The sequence below is a fragment of the Castor canadensis genome, chromosome 10 (genome assembly GCF_047511655.1).
Source record: "Castor canadensis chromosome 10, mCasCan1.hap1v2, whole genome shotgun sequence".
Classification (NCBI taxonomy): domain Eukaryota; kingdom Metazoa; phylum Chordata; class Mammalia; order Rodentia; family Castoridae; genus Castor; species Castor canadensis.
In genome coordinates, this window is record NC_133395.1 from 61,090,458 (window position 1) to 61,114,490 (window position 24,033).

The following is a 24,033-nucleotide window of genomic DNA, read 5'->3' on the forward strand; positions in this document are numbered from 1 at the left end:
ATTATTCACCACTACCAAGTAGGCTTCATCCCAGGGATGCAGGGGTGGTTCAACATACAAAAATCAATAAACATAATAAACCACATTAACAGAAGCAAAGACAAAAACCACTTGATCATCTCAGTAGATGCAGAAAAAGCCTTTGATAAGATCCAACATCATTTCATGATAAAAGCTCTAAGAAAACTAGGAATAGAAGGAACGTTCCTCAACATTATAAAAGCTATATATGACAAACCTACAGCCAGCATTATACTTAATGGAGAAAAACTGAAACCATTCCCTCTAAAATCAGGAACCAGACAAGGATGCCCACTATCTCCACTCCTATTCAACATAGTACTGGAATTCCTAGCCAGAGCAATTAGGCAAGAAGAAGGAATAAAAGGAATACAAACAGGTAAAGAAACTGTCAAAATATCCCTAATGAGCAAACTGAAAAAGAATACATGAAAATAATTCCATTTACAATAGCCTCAAAAAAAATCAAATACCAGTGGGTGGGGGGAGAGGGAGGGGGCGGAGTGGGTGGTAAGGGAGGGGGTGGGGGCATGGGGGGAATGAACCAAGCCACAGTTTCCAGTTGAGCAGTTAGAGGCTACTACTCCTTTTTGAAAGAGGGCGGAGGGTTCTGCCTTTTGCCGGGTAGCCCATGAAACACAACTCCAGTATAGGTAGTACTTCCAGCTTGTGCCAGTACATGGCTAAGTGTCGTCTCCCTGGCATATATACTTATCATTTGACACATAAGTTCTCTCCCAGGCCAGGCCTCCACAGGTGATTCCAAAACCATGAGGTTGATAGTGTTTTTAGCTATTACAGAGCACCCACCAAAGTATGCAGATAGTGGCCTTTTGGGGTTACGCCTATGTCCAGACAATGATCTCCCCAGTGCTAGTGAAGCTTCAGACCTCCTGAGGGCAATAGATGGGGTTAAGACAGATACACTGACCATAAGGAGAGCACACTGAGTCTGTAGTATGGTTGTGGGTGTGTGTCCCAACAACTGTGCCTGCACAAGAATAGTAAGTTTAGAAACCAGAGTTTTGGTAACAGCACTCCCCACTCAGATAGTGTGCATGCATGAGTCACAGTCCAAAACTTGGGTGTCTCCAAGTAGAGAGCTGACCAAGATTAGCAAGAAGAATATGCAGATTAGACTCATCCTCAAAGGTGAGATGGGTGACTCCTCAAGCTTCCACAGTGCATAGACTAGTCAGCTTCCAGAGTGACTAGAGCAAGGCTGATGTCTCATCGTTTGTGGTCTCCTGTTGTCTCCTGGGAAGCAGAGTCCTACTGGGGAAGGGCATGAGTGTTCTGAAGGGTGATCTTGCGTGGTGAGGCTGGGTCAGGGATGCACTCTCACTCAAAGGAAGCTGGCTTCACTCGGCTATGGTGGATCCAGGGAATGATCTCTGCTGCCTTAACTGTGGTGGGGGTGGACAAAAGAACAATAAAAGGGCCCCTCCAGTGGGGCTAGAGCCACAGCAAGGAGGTCCACCTTCCTTTTCATCTTTCTATCAGCCTCCCATTTGGCCTCCGATCTCAATTGACAAAGATTTTTGTGGCCACCTCCAAAAGCTGGCTAGCATTCATTTCAGCAAACCTCTCAAGCTTTTGAAATTTTCACCTTATGTCCCCCTGGGCCTGGCTGTATTAATCATCCTCTGGTTTTTGGCCACCTCTGGGTTGAAAAGGGTGTTTAGGCAGAAGGCTTCACATAGCCTCTCATAAAACTGTCTAGGACTCTCATCTGGCCCTTGGAAGACTTCTGTTATCTTACTCATGTTCATGGCCTTTTCCCCTCCTTCCTTCATGCTGCCTAATAATGCCTCCTGCCACTGTTCAAGCCATTGGTAAGTAATCTCAGTCATCATTAGGGTCCCAGTTGGGGGGTCATCCTCAGGGAACTGGCCCTGACCATAGGCTTGGGCATTTAGTGTGCCTGCTGGGGCATGATCTTCCAACCACTTTAGGGCCACCAAGGTTATACAGCGTCACTCCTCAGTATTAAATAGAGTCAGAAGAAGCTGTCAGCAGTCTGTCCAGGTGGGCTTATGAGTTTGGATGATGGACTACATTAGATCAATCAGAGTCTGAGGCTTTTCATGAAGGATAGGGTGTGATGCTTCCAATTAAGGAGGTCTGTGGTGGTGAAGGGCTGCTAGACAAATGTCCGCCTTCCTCCTTATATCTGACCATGCTGGTCATAATATATTTCGCCTAGGACCTCTCTCAGGGGCATTTACAGGACAGTGGGTCCCAGGGGAGAGGCTAGGCCCATAGTGGTACTGTTCAAATGTTCCTGGTTGAACCTAGGGGCCAGTCTCACAGCTGTGGAGTGAGGACGGGTGCACTCAGAGTAAGCATGAGGTTCATGTGGCCTGAGGAAGGTGGGGTTGTTGCAGACTCAAGGACTCCTGGGCCCAACCTTGTAGGCATATTTGTTGCTGGAGCTTCCCCAGCTGATGCTGCTTCCCCTTCCAAGGGTGGAGGCGAAGAGGCAGACAGTGGTGGCAAAGATGGGTACAGTGGCACATAGGGTGGTGGGGTCTCCTCAGGGTCCCCTGCTAATATGTGTTTCTCTGGCTTTTTATATTTTTCCCTGCTTTTGGAAGCTGCTGCCACCTTGGCTACCATTACACTGCCTGCCTCTTCTAGGTGGATCTTTAGCCACTTGGGCTGACTAAGGACTGCATCCTGCCAGCAATCAATATAATGAAATTGATCTGGGTGTCCAGGTTCCCCTATAACCACTTCAAAAACTCTATCGACTATGACCTTATCTAATGACCTCTCCAAGGGCCATCTACACCAAAATCAGGCAGGTCTATTTCATAGAAGGTCCTACATCTGTCAGGAGTCAGCTTGATTCTGTAATCTTTATTAAATCCCTTTTTAAAGTTCTTAAACATGTACTCTGGGTGGGAGGTGTTCTTACTCTGTCCTCATCCTATTCCTCCCATTACCAGACATCAAGACAGAGACAGAAACGGAAGGGACGAAGATTGTTGAGAGAAGGTAAGGGGTCCTCCTCTACAGCACACAGGAGAAAACAAATTAACACCACTTGCTTCATCCATCTCCAGCTGCTCCCCTCATGGGGATTTAGGCATCTCTTGGCCATAGTGAGTTCGTATAAGCCCCAGACTGGAGGCCCTGTTAGGGCTCACCCTGGACTATATGAGTTTGCCACAGACCTGCAGATTGGGACTCCACATTGGCTATACAGCTGGGCCGCATCTCAGGCTCACACTTTCTTTCACACACTCTCACACAGCACACTACTTCCACCCCACTCCCTGAACCTGGGGGACACAGTTTCACCCCAAAAGGCAGTTACTAGGATGTCTCACTGGGAGTTGATCAGACACCCCTTCTGCCCCTGAGGTAGGCCTGAATTCAAACCCAGGTTCTTATTGGTCTGATGAGCAGTGTTCCCAAGTTGATTCCTGAGCCTTTCCACATTCCTTTGTGTGACAGAAATTCATCTCCTCAGTTTGCCAGTGGAGAGGTTCCCTCCCCTCAGATCAACACAGTCCAGTGGCACCTGGCAGGGGCAGCCCTCTTGGTGGGCCTGGGACACTGAGCTACAACAAGGAGGTGAAAACACTGCACTCCAAATCCCAGATAAGTGTCCCAAAAATGTTGTAGGGCAGCTCAGAGAGAGAGATGGGGCACAAAAGCTTTCAGGAAACAAGTTTATTAAGCAGGTCAGCTGTGTCTCAGTGGACTCCTGTCCAAAGGCTGAGCCCCAAGAAAAGGGAGGGCTTTCTTTATATACCATTTAGAGCAGGTTACAGAAGTGGGGGGTACAGCTTGTCCCATACATTTCATTGGCCACTTTAACCTCTGGGGCAAGGTGACCCTTCTCTGGTCTCACCCAGGTGACATTCCCAAATCCAGTTTTTCTTTGTTTCACTATACAATTCATTATCTCTCATTATCTCCCTTCCCTCCTCCCTGCCTTCCTGCCACAGTGTATTGGTACAAATCTGAAATTTGATCCCTATGTTTAAATGACAGTTTTCTTGGGGAATTAATCTGCTCTTAATAGGAAATTATGAGAGGATTAGGTTTTGTCACTTTGGTTTTATTGGTTTAGAATTAGTTTTCCATTTCCAGAGAGCCTCTACATGTCCAAAGGGTACATATTAGACATATTTGTAAATGATTCTGAAATTGTTCAACTGTTTTCCCTTTGCTTTTCTAGATTACTTCAGAAACTTTGTCCTAGTGGGATAGTGCTTTGAGATGCTACTTATCACCTACTGAACAAATGGAATTTAATTTAACATTGAAGTCTGGGTAAGCTTAGCCTGAGAGCCATTCCTAAACCTCTTTGTTGCTCAAGTGTGGTGAAAAAAGTTTTGATACCACCAATCGTTAGTCAAATACCCTGCTTCAAGCAGATAGGCCCTTTGCTGGAGCAGACTCAGGGTTCAAACAGGGCCAGGAAGAAGTTTATATGCTTTATTTTCCATTGCAGCCATTGGCCAGTCAGCCAACTCCCAGCAGCAGCAGCAGCTCAGTAGCAAGCCCCTCCCACCTGCTCAGTACAGTGGGTTTTGCACCAATATCGACAAAAGTGGCACCCAGCCAAGTTATTACATCTACTGTGCATGCAAATCCAGCCATTAATTACATAATTAACTGACGTTGAGGGGTTACCAAGTAACAGTATACTTATCTCTAGAATGTGCCTGCGTATAGGCAATTAACTTAATAATCACTTTCCTCACACCAATCATCAATTACTTCCCCTCCAATGTATGACCAGATTAGACACCAACCTGGAAAGTTCTATCCTGCCAATGAGGGACAATCAAAACCTAAGTATAAGAGGATTGATCAGTGATATCTAGAAGAGGGGAATGTAAAAGAAGTGTGACTAAAAGAAGTTGCTTTGTCAATCTACCAACAAAGCAGGTCAAGTTAGCAGGCTGTGAAGGAAGAGTTCTTACCACTACTTGCCTGATAGTCTTTAAAACTTGTGTTTCTTGATTCTGTGAGTATCTCAGGAGAAGTAGACACCTGGCTAGACAGGATCACACAAAAAGCTATATAGGTGTAGAATGTAAGAATAGAGGACCACTCCACTCCTCACATGGTGTTTTCCCTGTATGAATGTTCTCCCTGTGTGTTGGTCCCGAGATTTTCCTGCCTTCATTAATTGATTCATTCAAGACAGGGTCTCTCCAGGTAACCCATGCTGGCCTTGAACTCGTGATGCTCTCACTTCAGCCTCCTGAGTACTATATTTACAGATGTATGCCACCATGCCCAGCTTAATTTTCCCAATAAAAGGATGCTAGTAATATTAGACTTGGGCACAGTCTAGTATGACCTCATTTTACTTAACTGCTTTTGAAACAACCCTTTTTCCAAGTATTCTGAACTACTGGGGGTTAGAACTTCTCTGAGTAAGCTTTTGAGGGGACATACTGCAACCTAAAATAACTTCTAACTTAGGAAAATACTCAAATGCAGGAAGGGAAGCCAAAACAGAATGAGAAATATCTGCTATAAATTTAGAAAGTCGGTGCTGGTGGATTGGCTCAAGAGGTGGAGCACCTGCACAGCAAGCTTGAGGACCTGAGTTCAAACCCCACGACCACCACCACCACCAAAAAAAAAAAAAAGAATGTAGTATTTCTAATCTGTGGCACTTAGTAATTCATTGTCAGTAACTGTTACAGTCTTAAATGGATTAAAGATTATTTTTATGAATACTAACCTAGATTGGAGAAACTGAAGCCACAACATTTTAGAGCTACAATGAACATTACAGTTTGACCTGAGATTTTCTTACTTCCCCACGTGGGAAAACCCCAAGGTCTAGAGGAACTATTGTCAGTTGTCTAGTCAGTCAGCACACAAGCATTCCCCAAAGCATCATTGTCTAGTGCTCTTCCCTGCAGGAAATACAGTCTGTTATGTATTTAACCTTTCACGTCCATACACCAGCCTCACATTAAAAATCCCAGTTTCTGATTCTCTAAGAGCTTGTCCCTAGAGGACCTGATGCCCACTTGCTAGAGCCTGGGGTGACAGCCAGATGGTGGTTGGCAGACAGATGTTTGACCTGAGGTGCCTCTGAAGATCTGAGTCTTTTACCTGGCTATGGGGCTAGGTGCTCCTAAAAGTGAGTGCCAACTTTTCAGAAGAAAGGAGGAGGAAAGAACCTTGGAAGAGTCAGCCAATGGCTTTCTGTACTGCAGAAGGACATAAACAAAGAGCATTTCAGAAGGGATGTTAGAAAAATATTCCTTATACTCTTCTCTCCTGCTTATACCTTGCTCCTCATGTCAAGTGTAGGTCTCTGTCATTGGGCTCTCCATTACTGCCTGGGAAGACTGGCAATGCTGCAGTCAGTACACTCTGCATGGATTTTAGGACTTTGATTTTGAAGGTGTTGAGATATATATTTAGTCCATTTTTTCCATCTTAACATTTTTCAATGAATGTCTTTTGAAGCTGTTCATCTCTGACATGACATTAATTAGAAAAAAAACAAGACTCAATGGCCCAGAAAATTGAATGCAACCCCATTGGACCCTGGTTTGTAGGAGTTTTAAATAATTATTCTTTTTATATTTCAATGGCTAGCACATGCTCTAGTTGACAAATGGATCTTTTGTGCAATTCACTGCCTAGAATTTGTGTCTTGGAGAAAGAGACCAAGAGATTAAAAACAACTGATATGATTTATCTCAACGGTCACTGTCTTAGATAATGACTAAAATTTCTGCATCTGGCTCCCAAACACTCTCCTCTGTTCTTAAATTAATTCCACATGTTCTTGCTCCGATTATACAATTATCATTTCTGCTTCTTAAAGCCAAAGAACTGTGACTCACTGAGTATGATTTTGGGTGTTACCTAATCCTTTTGCCCTACTTGTTCATTGTGGGAAGGTGTGATGGTTAAAGAAGGTAGAATATGTAAAGCATTTGATACATGAGTAGTGTCAGCCATCAAAAATGAATTTGTTTTTCACAAATAGATACCTCTGAGATTTCAAAAATGAATTTGTTTTTCACAAATAGATACCTCTGAGATTTGAGTAGGAATAAAATTCCATGCTCACACTCCCATTCTTAACTGATTGTTGTAGGGGCAGCAAAAGTTGATCCCTACCCTCTTGGAATTTCAGATGGGTTGTGAATTAAATTGATATTAGACTAACAGTAGAAAACCATACAAACACATTTGGTACAAGTTTTTAATGACACTGGAGCTCTCATATAGAAATTAAGACCCAAAGAAAAAGTTAGAATCGATTATTCATATGTCGACTTAGACAAAGAATAGTAAGTTGGCAAGAAGAAACTTGGCCTCATGTTGGGAGGCTTGAAAGTTAAGAGCTATTTTAACAAGGCTGATGCAGAATTCTTTCAGCCTTCACTTTTGTCTCTGCAGGTTTTCAAGGACCTTTAGTTCAGAACAGTCCATATATCAGAAGGTGAACTATAACATCTTACTTCAATGTCAACTATGTATGAAGTCGATAAAGAATATTCAAGGTATAGTTCCCAGCCTCTGAAGGAATCACCCACTTGAAAACTTAGCAGGAAGGGAGAAAAAAAGAAGTTACTGTGAATGAATAGGATAAAAAAAAACTATCTATGGCATTATTGAAATGAAATTCCCTTGTACTATTAATATATTCTAATTAAAATTTCTTAACTCTCTGTTTTCCAGAATAAACTTCAAAATACCAATAGGTATTAGGGCCAGTCAGCCTCTGACTCTGTGTTTACTTTCTAGCCTTATTTTCCATCCCTGCCCATCACATTTCCAGAGTTCTCACCAAAATTGAACCCAATTCACCCCTCTGCCTTGAGGTAAAGATCTCAGGATGCTCCCTGTTATGCTTTGGATGTTAAATGTCACCCAAGCTCAGATATTGACATGTGGTCACCAGCCCATGGAGCTTTGGGAGGTGATAAAACCATTATTAGTTAGGGTCTATTGGAAGGAAGTTAGGGCAGTGGGTACATACCATGAAGGAGATACTGGAATTCCAGCCTCTTCCTCCCTCTGCTGCCTGGCCCCTGGGAGGTGAAGATTCCTCCTCCCTGCACTCCGACCATGAGGTACCAGTTGCCTGGGTCCAAAGCTTTGGGGCCAAGCAACCATGGACTGACACATCAGAAACCTAAGCCAAAATATGCCTTTCCTCCATTTAAGTTGATCGGTCATGGGACGAAAAGCTAACCAATACACATCTTCTCCCCATTTGTGATGTTCCCTGTACTCAGTGTTCTGTCAAAATCCTACCTGTCCTCTCCCTGCAATCTCTGTGGTCCCAACCAGTCCTGGCATGTTTGATTCCTGCTTACAGAGTGGTCATGAGAGTCCATACCCAAATTGATCCACTGAACTAAGAGTGGCATTTTCATGGCACTGACACAAATGCTTCCTGAACGACAACTAAAATCACATGGGAGGAATGCAGGTGGATGGAATGCCTTGTGATGTAGGAGGCAGGCCATTCCAGGAGGTTGGCAAGAAGGCAGATTCATGTTAGACCCAACGAATGGGAGTAATTACTCTGAAATGGTTTTGGGGAAGCAAAATTACTGATTTTAATTGTTAATCATGTTTTTTAAGATTCTTAACTAACACAATTATATAAGTCTTATGGCTTACAGAAACACCAAATGTTACCCCTTCGTATGCAAAAATATAAGTAATAATTTTAGTCTCTCATCTGTTGAATGGCAAACCAATGATACTGGTGATGATAAGGGAGAAGATAGACTGTCATTTTAGATCCTTGTGTGTATTGCTGACAATATTGGAGACACGAGGGATTTTTCCTATTTTAAATCAGATCACCTTCAGGAAGAGATCACATCTAACTTGACTACCACCTCCCAACCTCCTGCAGGCACTCTGAAGTCCTTTGGCAGGGACTCTTATTTGCTTGCCAGCCCTCTTCTGGAATTGTCCATTCTCCATCATTAGAATTCCTTTTTTTTTTCTTTCTGGTGTTTTTGGGAGGGAAATAAACAGGTTGTATTATCAATGGCAAGCAAGAGTTTAAAATCAATTAAAATTTATTAGATGAAGCATAAAGTTACTTCCACATTTGTCTATAAGTATAGTAAAAATTCTTGGCATAAAGATACAGACTTTGGAATGTAAAATAGTCCTACTATAAAATTACATATATAAAATTCCCATTATTGTTTATACAATAATGTTTTAAATAATGAAATAAAATTAGTTATACTATCTATAATAATATAAAATGGAAATAAAACGTCCTGTCTAAGCAAAATAAGATTCATATTTAACTCATATAGTTAGAAAAGAATTATTTCAGAATTATAATCCCATAAGGAAAAGTATAATCACTTAAGTAACCATAGTTCTTTAAACTGAAAATGAGAGATGTCAGCATAACAATATTTTTCTAAAAGTTCAAATGTAAACTGTTTCAGTTAACTTTTTCATCTTGTAGGCATTTAGTTTCCTAAAATTTTGATGTTTATTTCAGCTGTCTGAGCTTCTAACCAGTAACATGTCCTTTTTTCTCACTGGAAATATTCTTGCCTCTGTAATACCAATTGTATGTCTAGATCTCTGGCTAGAAAATATCGTAATATTATTTTACTTTGAAAAGAGGTTTCAAGGTGAGGTTTCGTATTGGACTTTGGGAGGTTTAGCAGGAGGTTTATTTGAAGGTGTGATGCACCATGAAGAAAAGTCACTTCTACTTTCAGAATGTGGAGCTGGAGAAAAAAATCCACTCTTGGGGGAGGTAAATGAAGAAAATTGCCTGGTGAGTGCATGTTTCTCACAAGGAATGGAGGATCTTATATACCAGGGAAATATTTTGGTGGAAAATAATCTTGAGAGACTGACTCCATGCATGTTTTGTGGAGGAGGTGGAAGGAAAGGGTGCCCCCTTCTCATGAACTGGCTCCTTAAGTCCATTAGACAAAAGACTTGTGAGAGGAGGAGCAAAGCCAGGGCCCACTGGATGACTTTCACCAGGGAGAGAGGAGTCAGACACATCTGAAGTACCAAGATCATCTTTGGTATCATTTCTACTGGATTCTATTTCAGAAGACACTCCTCCCTGCAGAAGCAGAGGTGAGGGTTTGAGTGGATGCTCCAAGAAAATTGGAGTGAAATAGTCTCTACGGTTGAAGAATGATCCAATGTCGAGGGACCATGTAGGAAATGCTCTCTACCACATGTTGTCTGTAGAACATCAGGTGCATGGGTCGTTTATCTGAAAGTTCAATTTTAAACCCCATTTCAATTCATTGTTGTCGCCTCTGTTCATTTTGTTCCTTCAAATTGTAGAGGTGTTTTTCAGAAGTCTCAGCTAGCATCAAAGAAAGCTACTTTCTTTCTATCATACACAGTCATCTGCTTTTGATAATAAAGAATGTCATTCAATTTTTCTTCAAGATCTTTAGCTTTTTGTAGATCTTCAGCTCTTCAGCTGCATGTCTGACCTTCTCCACCATTTTAGAAAGCTTCTTCTCTGTCTGTAGTGGGCAATTTTCTGAAGTTCCTATTTAGTTCCCTACCATTTTATAGAGACACTTCAATCATTATATTACCTGTCTGCTAAAGCTTCTGTTTCACACTTGCAAGCTGTGTATTTGCTGACTTGTAAGGAGCCTTGTTCATCCTGGAGGATTTTAATCTGCTCTGTGAGGTCTTCCTTGATTTTTATCCATGTCACACAACTTAGTGCGAATCTGGTTTCTCTCACCTTGTAAGGTTTGTAAGTTTACTCACTTTTTTCTTCCGTGTTTTAGCTTCTTGTAAGAGCTGTTTCTGGCTTGCCTGAAGTTTGGGGTTTTCATTCAAAGCATCTGTCATTGAGCTCTTCAGTTTTCCTTCACTGTTTTGAACTATTAGGTGGGTTTCTCTGTCGTCATCTTCTGATGATACAAGGGATTTTATTGCATGTTTTAGGAACTGCTGTTTTTTATAACTCTGCCCTCAGTTGGTTCTGATCAGAACATTTAGATTTCTCTTTTTGTAGCTCTTTGTCCAGAAAGTGTATTTTATCCTCTAGTTGAGATTTGGATTTCTCCAACTCTTCACAGATTGCCTCTAAACACTCTACTACTTCTATTGAGTCCTCACAGCTGGCATCCTTCAAAGATGACTCGAAGACTTCAAGCTCTTTTTGAGCAAGGCTCAGTTTCCAAGAAGTTTACATTTTTCTTGAATCAGTTCACAAAGCTATTTTATAGCAAACTTTTTTATTCTTATGGCATGAAGTCACAAAAAAGAATGGAAGAGTCAGAAGTCCACTGATAGCCACGACTATCACCAGTGCCCAAGGGAACTTATAGGCATTTGGGCCTTATCTCAGCTCTTGAGGGTCTGCCACCTCAAGCCTGCAGAATTTGCTGAGGATCAGCCTTCTAGTACCACTGAGTGGCAGCCTTGGTTCCTCCATGGCGCTAAGGCAGCTGTGGCTGTTGCCAAGGCCTGACTGGGCCACAAAAGACAACTTAGAACATGGAACTCTAGGTCTGAAACCTGAACACTCACCTGGTAACAGGGACAGACCACTGCAGCTGGCTAGGGGGTGTGGAAAGATGGGTGATACCAAGCTCCCAGGCCTCAGACTGAGTACAGAGGTGGAGCCTCAGCCCCTTTCTTACCTTTGCATACTGTGCAGTGCAGGTGAAAGCCCACCCCAGAGTGGTGCTCCCTCTATTAGGTTTCAGCAGACCTGGGTGGAAAGAGGCCCCAGTATCTTAAATAAAACTGCAAAGATTTCCACAGTTCCTAAAGCTTACCCAAGCACCATCATAGATAGAGACCAGACTAAGGATCTTTCATAAGGAAGTAAGAAAGTACCTTATGGGAACCATATTTTGGTAAACATTCAATCAAAGTTCAGTACCTTACTCTACGAGTAAGGTATTCAGAGTATTGCAAAAAAAAGAGAAAGAAACCGTGCTTTCATAGCATATGAAATGGTCAATATTTCTTGCAGTTCAAACTTGTATTAATTTTTAAATTATATAGGTAATATTATATAGGTAATTATATAGGTAATGTTTTATATAAAGCTTTGGATAATGAAACTAAGAGAAATAGTTTAAGATAGCCTCCTCTTTGAATAATCCCACAATTATATTAACTGAAATGACATTCAGCATTTCCTGTATGGATGGTAAATTGTGTATAGTGGGGGAAGCACACAAAAAATAATTCTATTTTCAAAAAATTGCAACCAAGAATTTGGGCCTATCATTAAATATGTATAAAATAATATATTAGGCATAAAACAACATAGGTTTCTACCAAAATGAAGGATAGCTTTTGTGTATATGAAGCTTGTCAAGTTAGAAAGCACTTTTGTAGCCTGTGAGATTATGGTGAGGTTACAATGCTCTTTTTATTTTTTAATGCAAATTCCACTTGATAAAATACAGCCTTTATAGACATTTTAGATCCCATATGTTTATGGTGCTTTTGAGGCTCTGATAGTTATTTCATGTAATCACTTTGCTTCTATGCTATAATGTTAAAAATCAGATCTAAAAAGAGGTTTAACTATATTTAATTGAAATTTAATGAGGAATCAAGGATACAAAGACAATGCCCAGAAGAGGCCTCTTTGGAATTTCTATTCCATCATTGAGAGCTAGGTCAGTGACCTCTATGAAACCCATTCAACAGTTATTTATTCTCTCCTCTAAGCATCTCCAACATTTGCTCAGTGTTATAGTCACTGTATTAGCTAGCTTAAATTATTCTAATGTACTATGTAAGGCAGAATAACATCATAAAGAAGTGAGGTTTATTTTGGCTCATGGTTCTAGAGGCTCAAAAATCTAAGATCAGGGCCCCACTGGCTGGGCTCTGGTGAAAGACTTTTCTTGGCACAGTCCTGAAGATGAGCTGAGCATCACATTGCAGGAGCAGAGAGTGTGCCTGGCTCTGTGTCTCTGTCATTGGGTGTTCTCTCTCTCTTTCCTTATGAAGAAACCAGTATTCTGTCATGTCGGCACTACCTCAGTGACCTACTCTCTACCTGAATACCTCACTCTAAACACTGTACTTGAATGAAATCTTCACATCTTAAATACCATTAATTTATGACTCTGGGGTTTAATGTCCCTCACGAATTCAGATACAAATCTTATTCCAGCCACAGCGGCAATACACTGTATCTTAATGATTGATGCGCCTTGCGTACATAAATGAATTCATCCGCATCTTCTCATTTCAGTTTCTTGCATGTGGCAGGTGACCACAGAATGAATAAGTTCCTGCCACAATGTCACATTGATTAACCTTATAATAATCTCTGAATCTTTGAGACTTTATTTTGGAGTTTGTGAGTTCTGATTCTTTGTGTTCCCCTTTTCTCTGACGCGCTTGGGTTACTTTCCTTTTTACTTGGGTGAAGGCCACAGTGCAACTTTAGTTAGGAAGACTTTGGGGTTACAAAGCAGATACACAGGTTTGGTGGATAGATATGGTGGTAATTCCATTTGGAGGCTATTAGAAAACAGAAACCTGGATGGCTCTGTGAATTCATCTTGTCACCCCAACTTCTCTTTGACTGATGGGTACTTTTCTCATTCTCAAAGACTTCTGAGGATGGCAATTGTTGTGGTCCTAGATAGAAACCTTTATAGTGCCAGAAGTGTGAGGCATGTGAGAAAAGTTAGAAACATCAAGAGGGGTGTCTCTAGACATACTGGCACCAAGTATAGCTTCTCCAAGGCTATGGAGGAAAAGTTCTAGCCACTCTTGAGACCGATTCCCAGTTTGATCTCATCTGGTCCCACCAATGTGTCCTAGGCCCCCTGCCCTGTTCTCTCCAATAATGGAGGTCTGTTCTAGCTCAGGTGACTCACTCATCCTTCTCATCCTTTCAAACTTCTGCTGTTAAGCCACTTTCTCATCAGGTGTCACCCACTGCTCTACTCTTGGCCTATGTCCCAGGCGCTGGAATTCTATCACTACATGGGTGAAATGGATCCTGCAGCTTTACTGCAGTCAGGAAGGCTTTTGGATTACAAAGCTGGTGTGCTAACCTGGTGAGTGAGTAGCGATGGTAATTCCATTTGAAGGTTATGGAAAACAGTAACCTGGCTGGTCTGTGAATTTATCTTGTCACCTCTACTTCTCTTTGTCACAGTAGCAGGGCAAGCTGCAGACTCACTCTCTCTTACTCTCTCATTATTTTAAAAGGTACTTTGTGAACTACTTGTGCCAGAATCACTGAAGGGGAGAAAGTGCTGGGTAAAACACAGATCTCTCAATTCTATGACCTAAGTAATTCAAAATTTCTGGAGAGGGGAACCACATGGACATAGTTAATAAGGAAGCCAGGTCATTCTTAAACACAGTTAATCCTTAAGAATCACTAAGAAAACTTAGAGCCCTGATGAATTTGTGGAAATTGTTCAACATGTTCAAAAAAGTATGTATCAGAGTAGATTCTGAAGTAATTTTCCATATAAAATAATTTTTCTACCAGGTCTTATTAATTTCAGTAATGCTGACAGCATGTTATCATATCAATCCATTGATTCTATTTTACTTCAGGTTCCAAGTACGGAATCTACTCTGGAAACTTGGAAACATTTTCTTTTTTACCTGTGGAAAAACCCAGGGGCTTACCCTCCCCACTCACTGATTATTGGATGGAAATCACCTGGTTCTTCCTTTACCAAAGCACCTGGAGAAGAGAAACACATTCTCTGCTTCCTAGCTTCCACCTAGCTTTTAATAAATTCCTTTCCCTAGCTTTTAATAAATTCCATTTACACCCACCAAAAAAAAAAAAAAGAAAAAGAAAACCTCAGGGGCTTAAACATTCTAGGTAATGCACATCATGCAGTTATACCCCAGTCCACCTGAGTGCATTTAACTGCATCTACAACCATAGCTCTTATAAAACCACTCTTGCTGTCATGCATTATGTTTTATTTATTTATTTTTCTGTACTGGACATGGAAACCAGGGCCTCACACATGCTATAGAAGTACTTCCACCAAGTTATATCCATAGCATCTTCCCCACTTGTAATTTTTTTTTAATTCTTATTGAGAGACAGAGTCTCACTAAGTTGCTAGGTTGGCATTTAATTCTTGATCATCTTGCCTCAACCTCCCAAGTAGCTGGGATTACAGGTGTGTACCACCATGCCAGCTTATCACCCACTATTTCAGTAAATGTTCCCAGAGTCATGAAGTTAATCTCACAGGACCTACTGTCAGTAGTATTTCATCTTTACTACCCGGGCACTGCTCAGAGAGGCAAGGAAGAGTTGTTCATGAAGAAAATGGCTGTTGTACAGCTTTGTGGGGTTATACTTGGAGCATACAAAGGCCTTACATCCCCAGAATATGAAATTTATAAGGACAAATTGTCTGCTAATCTGTTATATGTTTCAAATTTCTAGAACCTCACAGTGCCTCTCATACTTCACTACATAAAGGGACGTGTATTCCTTAAGCAGTTTGGATGTCTATCGGAAGGGCAATCACAACTTTCCTCAGCCGTCTGTACCAGTGTTTGTAAGCCTTAGAATCAGCTAAGTGAGGGCTTTGAGCTACCTTAGACTTTCTTCCTGAAATTAAATGCAGTGTGAAAAAAAATCATTTGATTTTTATAGCTCTATGTACTAGATTGATTGTAATCATTATAAATGTGATATGAAAAGAATTTACAGTTGAGCCAGTAAGTAAAGGAACCACACAATAAGAAGCCACACATGAGAAACCATTAAGGACGTCATCATCACCATGTCTGTTGGGAGACATTGCTTCATGAAGGACGCTACCCCAGGATAGGACTTTTTGGCTGAGTAAAACTCTATTGTGTCTGTAATATAGGGACTGTTTGGGGGACCAGGGAAAGGAAGAAAAGGAAAAAAGAATGACAGAGAATATCAAAATACACTGCACCTGTGTAGGAACATGGCATAAGGAAGCACTCTGAAAGTCACTGATTAACAGGGGGTAGGTGAAGTGGGTAAGGCAGAGAAACAGAGGGTGCTAAAGTACAATATATTCATGGGTGAAATACCAAGGCAAAACCCCTTTGAACAGGGATATACACTTGAAAATGAAAGACTGAAATGAAAAATAGGTCCTCTTGGAAGTGGGTACTAGTGAGAGGGCAAATGGTAAATGGAGAGGATAAAGGAAAGGGAAAGATGTCAATGTACTTTTTGTGCTTGTGTGAAAATAGAACAATGAAATTTGTTGAGATAATTTTAAATATAGGAGTGAGGATGAGGGAGAATGATGGAGGGGATGAATCTAATGAAAGTGCATTGTAAACATACATAGAAATGTGACAATTAAAACAGCTCTGTACAACTAATATATGCTAATGAAATGTTTCAAAAATGAAACTGAATAAGACATGAGAGCATGGGAACATCTCTTGTTGATGCATTGGCAGAATTAATATTGTGAAAATGAGTATACTGCCTAAAGAGACCTACAGACTCGATGTAATCTCACCAAAATGCCAATGACATTCTTCACAGAAATAGAAAAATCAAATCTAAAATACATATAGAAACACAAAAATACCTGAGTAACCAAATCAATCCTGAACAAACACAGCAAGAGACCTACAGACTCGATGTAATCTCACCAAAATGCCAATGACATTCTTCACAGAAATAGAAAAATCAAATCTAAAATACATATAGAAACACAAAAATACCTGAGTAACCAAATCAATCCTGAACAAACACAGCAATGCTTGAGGTATCTCAATGCTTGACTTCACATTATACTCTAGATCTGTAATAACGAAATCAGCTTGGTAGTGAAAAAAGAAAAGCAGGCACGTGGGCCAGCCAAACAGATAGAGGACCCAAAAATGAACCCACACAGCTAAACTGCCTGATTCTCTATGAAAGTGCCAAAAACTTATGTTGGGAGAAAAGACAGGCTTTTCAATCTGTGATGCTAGATTTCCACATGGAGAAGACTGAAACTAGATCCTTATCTCTCACCTTGTACAAAGATCAATTCAAAATGGATCAAAGACCTAAATGTAAGACCTGCAACTTTGAAACTACTATAGGAAAACATAGGGTAAACACCTGAAGACACAGGCATAGGCAAAACTTTCTGAGTAGGACTCCAATAGTTCAGGTAATAAGACCAAGAATGGAGGCAATCTTTGTTAGCTATCCATCTGATAGAGGACTAATGTCCAGAATATATAAAGAACTCAAATACTTAAATGCCAAAAGAAAAATAATTTAATCAATAAATGGACAACTGAATTGAACAGATGGTTCTCAAAAGGAGAAGTGCAAATGGCCAATAAATACATGAAAAGATGTTTAGCATCTTTAGCCATCAGGGAAATGCCAATCCAAACTACACTGAGATTCCATCTCAACCAGTCAGAATAGCTGTCATAAGAAAACACAACAACAAATTCTGGTGAAGATTCAGGGAGGGAAAGGAACCCTTATTCACTGTTGGTAGGATTATAAATTAGTCCACTATGGAGATCAATGTGGAGAGTTCTCTAAAAAAAAAAAAAGACTAAAATCATAACTATCATGTGATCCAGCTATACCACTCCTGAGTACATAGTCAAAGAAATCAAAGTCAGCATAAAATAAAGACACCCGCACACCCACATATTTGTGGCACTATTCACAATAGTCAAGTTACAGGTTCAGTACAGGTGCCCGTTAACAGATGAATGGACAAAGATTGTGTGGTGTCTATACACAATGGAGTTTTAGTCAGCCACAAGGAAGAAAGAAGTATGTCATTTGCAAAAAGATGGAGGAAACTGGAGATCATTATAAAGTGGAGTAAGGCAGAATCAGAAAGACAATATTGCATGCCTTCTCTTATATTCAGAAACTAGAATTAAACAAAAAAAAGCATGAAATTAAAAGGAAGACTATTCAGGGAGAGGAAAGGAAATAGTAGGAAGGGGAGGGGGAACAAATGGGAGTACTGCAAGGTTGGATATGATCAAAATAGATAATACAAATGTATGAAAATATCACAAAATTCATAAAAATGTACAAAATTTTTTTGAAGACAAACATAAGCCAGGAGCTGGTGGCTCACACCTATAATCCTAGCTACTCAGGAGAATCACGGTTCTAAGCCAGCCCAGGCAAATAGTTCGAGAGACCCTATCTCGAAAAAACCCATTACAAAAAAGGGCTGGTGGAATACCTCAAGGTGTAGACCCTGAGGTCAAGCCCCAGTACTGTTAGTGCTGTTGTCAGAAAACTGACAAATCCAAAGGGAAGACAGGGAGAAGAAAGATGGGCAAAGAAAAGGGAAGAAAAGGGCAGGAAGTGAAACAAAGCAAAAAGGTATTGGGGATGCCACCAGGAACTCTTTCCTGCTCCAGTGCTCTTAACATTTAGAAGAGAACTTCCTGCATTCAGTTCAAGATTCCAGCAAAAACTTATCAGGACACAGAAGATCCTAAAGCCTAACATCATTTCCACTTTAAAGCAGGAAGGTTATGGAGGAGGTGTGTAATAAGAGTATATGAAAATCACAGAATTTGAAGGCAGAGCCCTAGCATGGGCACAGCACTATGAGAACTCAGGCAAGTCACTTAACCTCTTGTCTGTGTCCTTGGCTTACTTAAGAGGGGATAATAGCACCTGTCAAGGGACTGTTGTCAGTACTAAATCACTACACACATGAAAGGGTACATTTATAAATTTATAAATTCAACCAGGGGTGGACAGAGAAGTTCACATGCCTGTACTGAAAGATTCTGAGAAAAGAAGAATATACCAAAAACACAAGCAAATGCCATTGCTTTACATGACTAAATTATATCCATGTACTGGGAGCCTTACAATGAACACAGCTATTTTTCAAACATTTCAAGGACTGCTATCTGAAAGATGATTCAGCTATATCCAGGGTGTTCAAGATAGAACCTCAGTGGGTAGCCCGGTGGGTAAAAGCTACAGGCAGAGACTTAGGATCGATATAATCAGAATTTTCCCATGCTTAGAGCTGTTTGAAAATGGAATAACCCTGGTAAGGGAATAAGCTCCCTGACAGAGAAAAATGTTGAAGATGAAAGGAATGACATCTCTGTTTTGTTCACTGATGTGATTATGTGCCTAGAACAGTGTCTGGCATGTAGAAGTCATCAAGCTGTGATGAATAAAGAACTAAACAAACCCTAGGACCACTGTGAATTTAAGGAGACAATTTCACAATGTCCAATGGCACCAACTAGGCAGCTCAGTTGGTGTTTCAAAAAAGGCCACAAATATTTAAAGATCTATCAAGTCAAATTCACAAACACACAAGGTGATTCTACACCTTCATATGGGTCTGCTTCACTGATACACACAAAGAGGGTAAGATGAATAGCAGGTAAAATAGCCAAACCTACACAAATCAACCCACAAAATCAACTGGGAATTGAGGAGAGGCCTAGGTTTTATTCAGGTACAGTTCCAAGTGGATCTGAGCACAAGAATGCTCTCGCATTCATTTCTGTGTTTCCAACACTGGGCATATAGCCTGATTCAAAGCCAATGCTCTAAACCATTTGGTGAATTCAATTGATGAAATTTTTACTTGATGAATATAAGGCGATTTGCCTTTTCTTTTCTCATTAGATTTATAATTCACGGTTATATAATTTATGTATATCCTTTATTTTCATTTAATTGATTAATGTCTATATCCTTCACTAAGTCATAAAGACCATGAGGGATATTTCATTGATCACAGGTATGCTGTGAGGTGCATAGAAGGTGCTCAATATTTTTTGAAGGAATTGAATGAATACTGGAAGTCAATCTCTAAAATAATTGTATACTTGGAAAAAACCAGGAATCATAGACTCTTTCATTGGAAGAGACTTTGGTAGGGCACACTGATAATTCCAGCACTCAGGAAGCTGAGGCAGGACAATTGAGAGTTTGAGGCCAGCCTGGGTTGTGTAGCAAGATCCTGTCTCAAAAAACAAAAACCAAAGAGAAAGAGAGAGAGAGAGAGACCTTAGCAATCCTTTTTGCTATTATTTATTTTCAAGTCTGCCCATTAGATTGAACAATTAACCAAAAGAGGCATTTTAATCCACTCAAAGTAACTGTAGCTGCACTAGAGATAACACTATTATAGTCCTTCTGAATTGATGCCAACTGTGTCCATGAGTTTCCCCAGGAAGACTCAGCTTCAAGTTCTTTGAGGTAAACATTTTGCTGGCCTGCACCCCCTCTAGAAATTAACTTCATAGTCAACACAGGCTGCAAAATAACAAAGTTAGATCTTCTTTTCTGCGATACTGAACTTAGTTTTTCCTTTTTTGCAATTCCACTGTTGAATGGGCTCATCAAAGAAACCAATCAAATCATAAGAATGAATTTCTGCAGCTTCTATAAAGGCTGGGCTTGGTGATTGGTATTTGGTGGCTACAATGTAGTCTTTCAGGAGCTGTTCCACCCATGTACCCACAGAGAGACATCTCTCCAATCAAATTTGCTCTTTTGCACCCTCTAAGGCTCAAATGTCTGTTAGGGCAGTGCTACTCAAACTCTAGCCCCTGAATCCATTTGACACCAATAGGCAACAAGATCTTACACCAGAATATAAGCAAAAGCAATGCAGTTTCCTTCACTGGCTACATCTTCTACCAAGAGAAAAGTATACATCAGATACACTAAACAGCGTGCTTGGTGATGTAACTGACTTATATTTGGGTGAAAGCCCATTAACCTGGTTGCAAATTGTAATAACCAGCTTCAGAGACTGGCATTTTGAATGGCATTGTGTAAAGCATAATCTATCTTCTCCTACATATCCATATTCTAAAAGACAGTAAAAAGCTGGACATGCTCATTCATGCCTGTAATTCCAATACACAAGGAAGCTGAGGTACGAGGATCATGAGTTCAAGCCCAGCCTGGGCTACAACGTGAGACCTTGTCTCAAAAATCAAAATGCCAATGAAGAAAAGGGCCTGCAGTGAGGCGCCCCAGCATATACATGTAAGGGAAGGAGGGGGGAAGAGAAAAGGACAGAGGAAAGAAAAGGAAGGAAGGAAGGGTGTGAGTCTGAGGAATCCTTTCCTCATTATGGGTTCTCACATTTACCTGAAATACTGTATTTAGAGCAGGTGGACACAGTGTTTGAGGTCTGGGAGGGAATCACTGAAATGACATAGACTGGAGTGACCAAGTATGGTGCATAAAACAGTATCAATTCATTTTCTTCCCCCAGCCCCACACTAATTAATTAATTAATCTTGTTGCCAACCCAGCTGAAGCACAATCTGCACATGGACAAAGGAAGCAAGCATCCAGAAGATTTTTATGTACACTGGAATCTCACCACCACTGGACTAGGTTAGCTGAGACTAAGAAAGATCTAAGGTTTATGTCCTTTGCAATTGCAAAGGAAACAAAAATAAAAAACAAAGTGGACAATGAGTAAGACTTCTTGTCCCTGCCACAGATGTTTCTGGAAGCATGCGAGTACAAGTATAGCTCACAGACTGATGCCAGCAGCCCTTCTGTCATGAGCAGGCTCTGCCCTGCAATCTGCTCATGATTTATGGTTAAGCAAACCAAGTGCATGGTCATTCCGAGGCGTGTGTGGGATCAGCTGCCACTGACCACATAGGATTCCTGACATTTATTTATTTATTAGCGTTTCTCAGTAAGATACCTGATGACACGGAGTTGAAAGGCAATGGATCCTTTGGTTGTTAATGGAATCTCCTCCCCTCAGAGGCAGCCTAGGATTCAACTTGCTAAATTTCCAACAGTGCTCTTCTTTCACATGCATTTCACTCACAAATCCCCGTATGACTGGCTTGCTTAAGGCTGCTCAGGTAAGGAAGCTGAGCGACACTAACAAACTCAAATTACTTGGCGCTGTGGTGAGAACATAAAATGGGCATAGATTTTTAAATCCCCTTACAACTCTGCCTTCTCAGCAATGAAATTTGTATAAAATGAGTGCCAGGCCAAGTTTGTGCCACAAATATAACATTTGCCTGTGTGGTACTGATTCCCAGTGAAGCAACTGAGGGTGGCTGGCACAGTCAGGTGTGCCAGAACAGGCATCGAAGAGCAGAACCTGAACTACAGGGGCCATCTCCAGGCACTAAAAGAATCCATAGCAAACACTGACTGCTAGGAAGGCTGGAACAGGAGTCAGATATGGCTCAATAACTGTCCCATGGTCTTTGCAAAAGTCAGCAAAGGTTCATGTTTTACACAGACATACGATACCAAACATGAGAACCAATAGGCTGAGTAAATTAAATTCATGACACATAACTGAAATGGCTCTCACCAGATGCAAAATGGTACAAACCAACTGAATCACATTTAAGAAAGGACAAGTTTGTCTAAAACTGCTCCTTACACTGACTTTCTTCAGTATTCCTCCCAGAGAAAGTAAAAATTTTAGATAAAAAGATTCAGATTGGATAGTGGACACTTGAAATCTCAGCTCTTCAGGAGGTGGAAATAGCAAAATCATTATTTGAAACCAACCCAGACAAAAGTTAGTGAGGCTCCCACCTCAACCAGCAAGCCAAGCATGGGGGTACATACCTGCAATCTCACCTATGCAGGAAGCTGTAAGTAGGAGGATCACAGTCTGAGGCATCTCTGGGCACAAACACGAGACCCTAGCTCAAAAAACACTAAAAGCAAAGGACTGGTGGTGTGCTGAAGTTGTAGAGGGCTTGTCTACCAAGCTCAAGGCCTGAATTAAGCCCCAGTACCACAACAGAAAATTATAGATCATGGATATTATCCTGTTAATATAAGTGTATTCAAATATCTTTGCAACATGTGCTTGCATGTACAGAGGACCACAAGAATATTTACCAAACTGTAAACAGTAGTTATTTCTAGGTTCTGGCATTGCAGCCAATTTTTACTTGTTTTTGTATTTTTTTTATATCTTCCTAGTTTTACAATGGTTGATTTTACAAGGAGTATGTATCATTTTTACTAAAACATAAGTCTCTTTTTCTAAAATGTTGCTTGTTTCATCAAACACTTCATCAAAAACAGAAAAAGATGTTTTGCTTTGGGAATTATCTTAGGAGTAATAATGGCTTTTCACCAGTTTCCCTTTTTACATGTTCATCCTACCACTCTAGAACTGTCACCCTCAATTGCCTGACTACCTGGTGTCAAATGAGGTCACAAGTCTTAGGACATTGATGGATAATAGTGTTTCATTACCAACAGACACCCCTGGCCCCTGTATCCTCCAACCTGCAAAGCTTGTTGACTTCTGTTACTGTGCTGGCAGACTATGGCACAGAATAGTCATGTAGCTTTTTTGACTAATGGCAACTGCTTCCCAGATTTACAAAGCTATATGATAACATTGACTACAAACTACTTGATGTGGAGCCTCTCATTCCCTAGAGATCTGTTTAAAGCATGTGTTTGCATCCTCACAAATTAGATGTGACAGAGGTTTTCTTGGTCCTACTCAAAATGTGATCTGGAGATTGGTGCTGATCCATAAACAGACATGAATCAAAGAGATAAGACTAAGATTTAGAAACTTGTACAGCAATTTGAAAGAGCAATTTTATGTTGTTGATCAAAGATAAATTAGAGCTTAATGTGCATGTTTTTAAATGTTCACTTTTAGTAATTGCTTTGTTTTATAAAAAAAAACTTCGTAAGAATTTTTTAAAGTTCCATTTAAAAATGGTCCTAATTTTTTAAATGATCTTTTCCCCCACTTTGAGAAGAGCTGGTTTATAAAACTTACGTAGAACAGCAATGGATATGAGAATATAGTTTCCTACTACTACCACAACAAATTACCAGCAGCTTTGCAGCTTGAAACCACACAAATGTATGATCTCAGATGTGTGGGTCACACATCTGGATGGGCTTGGCTGGTTTTTCTTCTCAGTCTCACAGAACTAAAATCAAGGTGTCAGCCAGCTATGCTCTCATCCAAATGAGGTAGGATAGATGAGGGGAACAGGCCACGAGAAGCAGAAACCAGGAATTCAGAAATAAATGTTGCATTAAGGTATAACTTGATTAGGCAT

At 40.6% G+C, this 24,033-nt stretch overlaps 1 long non-coding RNA gene across 1 annotated transcript; it reads left to right on the forward strand.

Annotated features, from left to right (window-relative positions):
* The first annotated feature begins 545 nt into the window (after positions 1–545).
* Positions 546–17,916, forward strand: LOC141411461 (uncharacterized). The gene is made up of 3 exons (XR_012436227.1): positions 546–3,021; positions 4,214–4,308; positions 7,423–17,916. It is a non-coding gene; the product is annotated as an uncharacterized lncRNA (long non-coding RNA).
* Positions 17,917–24,033: the final 6,117 nt, after the last annotated feature.